This window comes from Benincasa hispida, chromosome 9, assembly GCF_027475165.1.
Source record: "Benincasa hispida cultivar pf3 chromosome 9, pf3_genome.v1.1, whole genome shotgun sequence".
NCBI classification, from domain to species: domain Eukaryota; kingdom Viridiplantae; phylum Streptophyta; class Magnoliopsida; order Cucurbitales; family Cucurbitaceae; genus Benincasa; species Benincasa hispida.
Window position 1 is genome coordinate 97,529,382 of NC_143486.1, and position 2,745 is coordinate 97,532,126.

The window sequence follows — 2,745 nt, forward strand, 5'->3', positions numbered from 1 at the left end:
TGATCACAAAGGATAAGCTCCACAAGATAAGAGTTCAAAAAATGTTGAAAAAAATGCTTTTGATGCGGAATGACTGGTCATTGGTCACGCACTTGTCATACGTCAAAACACTTAGTTGATTTCTATCAAGCATCCTTGGAGGAAAAAGAGAAAAATGTGAAAGAAAATTTTGCATACCAGGATAATGACATATTTGACCCATCCCATATGACAAAATTTGGATGTGGCGGACTTTTTTGAATTTACTGAAAAGAAAATCGGCAGAATTGATGAAATATCAAATGTTTTCTTTTACTTTGAAAATATCTAGATTTAATGTTGTTGTTTTTTCTTATCTCCATGCTTTTTTTTAGTAGATGTTAACCTTTGTATAATCCAAATGTTTTTTTTATTGTAGTTATTTTCTTTAATGAAGAAACCTGGATCATTATCATGTGTTGGGTGCTAAAAAATGAGTAAAGAAGATCTATGTCGGGCAGACAGTGCAACTACACATACAATATGTAACAACCCCACTTTCTAGGACTACTAAAAAGGGAATTGCTACTGCATGCATGCATACATATTCTCATTGAAGAAAATAAAGTAAATTAAAGAAAATAATCATAATCTTAAACTGCATTAAGTATATAAAAAAAATATTCTAACATATCTCAAAATCTTAAATTGTTCAACCCGGGCATCCTTTTTAACAAGAAACAATTTATAAAAAAAAATGAATAAATAAATAGATAAATTAATTAATTAAATTATGATAAATCCATGAATGGATAAAAACAAAACATGCGAAAATATAAACAGTCAAATGCGGAAGCGAATTCTAATTCCTTTAGCACTGTCACGGATTTCTCTTGTCAGTCACCCGAGTGTCCTTGCCCTTACCTAAAAAAAAATAAGGATAAAGATTGAGTATAAAATACTCAGTAAGTGATCTCATTATCGGGATCAGACTATGCATCCATGAGCAAAGAAAAAAAAATAGCCCATGGCTCATATAGTTACATCGGTTTTTTATGACGTAAGGAAAACCAAAAGACGTACTATCTTGCCTTGAAACACATGTCTAGCAGCCCGTAGGCACACCGTCAAACATGATAATAACATGAACGTGAACCCGTCGACCCACGCATGTCTAGGGGCCCGTAGGCACATCGTCAAACATAATAATAACATGAACGTTAACCTGTCAGTTCACGCATGTCTAGCGGCCTGTCGGCATACCGTCAAAACATGAAACATGAAAATAAAAGTAACATGAACATAAACCTGTCGGCTCATGCATGTCTAGTGGCCCGTAGACACACCGTCAAACATGATAATAACATGAACGTTAATCTGTCGGTTCACGCATGTCTAGCGGCCCGTAGGCACACCATCAAACATAGTAATAACACGCGTCAAGGCAAGACAATAAACTGCTCTACTGGTCTATTCATGCATCACATACATAATATCAGTACTGATCATAATTTTAACATGCTTATATACTTGCAACCACCATGCAACTAGCAAAACATAATATCAAACAAAATCATGCTCCAGAGTCAACCAAGTAACTTGATAGGTCTAATCTAGATCGCCTGACACGAAGGCATTAGTAATAGTATCACTTACCTCAACTTGGTCACAAAAGTCCACGCAAATAATTCCTTAAAACCTTTGGAAAACTTGAATCAACCCAAAGTTGTTGCTTGATCCAAGACAAATTCCAAAACTTGATACAAGTAGCCAATCTGATCAAGAATTAATTCCAAAATCAATAACTTATTTTTTTTCCATTATTACTCTCAATCCAAAAGAATAACCAACCAGTTTACACAAAACTTACCAAAACTGAAACTCTTCGATGAAGAGAATGGTCCTTTCTTTGTTAGCAACGCCTCGAAATCCAAATCCTGAAAGTCGACACAATGGGTAACACTAAAATCGTTTCCAACACCAAGAGGCACTTTAAAAAGACTCAACACCAAATCTTACCCAAAACAATCCAAGCTTACCCAATCTCAAAAAGGTAGAGGCAGCGAACGGAACGACAAGAAGGTGACGAGGAACTCACGCAGCGGCGACGGAACGACGAGGTATTGCTTGCAGTGGCACTGGCGAGGAGATCCGACGAGGTGAGGCTGCTTGCAGCAGCGCTGGTGAGGAGATCCGGCGAGGTGAGGCTGCTTGCAGCGACGCTGGCGAGGAGATCCGGCGACGTTGCTTGTGGCGGCACCGAAACGGAAAGGCTGGTGGCTGGAAGGCGGACGGCTAGGGCAGGAAGGAAAAGAAGAAGAAGAAGGGAAGGAAAAAAAAGGGTTACGTGCGTGTGGGTTGAGGAGAGAGAGAAAAGTAAATTTAAATTTTTTTTTTCATTCCTTTAACCCTTTCCATAAATATATATATAACCAAATTAAACTCTTCCTTTTCCCTTAAAAAAATAACTTCCTTAATTATCTCCCAAAATATATATATACTTATATATATATTTTTCTTTTCCTAAAAAAAAAAAAGAATCTAATATACACATTTAATTATCTCCATAGATAACCAAATCTCAAATCTCCCAGATATAAGCCAAAATAAAACTCAATTAATTCCAAATAATTAAATCATATTTTAGCTTAGCCTAAAAACATAAATCTCATATAATTTATCCAAGTAGCCAACAATAAAAAAAAAAAAAAAAAAAAAAAAAAAAAAACTTAATTACAAAATAAAAATCAGGATGTTACACAATACTTACAAGTAAAAATTAATTTT

General features: G+C 35.4%; 1 long non-coding RNA gene across 1 annotated transcript; it reads right to left on the bottom strand.

Annotated features, from left to right (window-relative positions):
* Positions 1-600: 600 nt before the first annotated feature.
* LOC150034237 (uncharacterized) lies at positions 601-1,733 on the bottom strand. Its single transcript, XR_016532383.1, has 2 exons — positions 1,615-1,733; positions 601-882 (listed from the first exon to the last, which is right to left on the bottom strand). It is a non-coding gene; the product is annotated as an uncharacterized LOC150034237 (long non-coding RNA).
* Between the last annotated feature and the right edge of the window lie 1,012 nt (positions 1,734-2,745).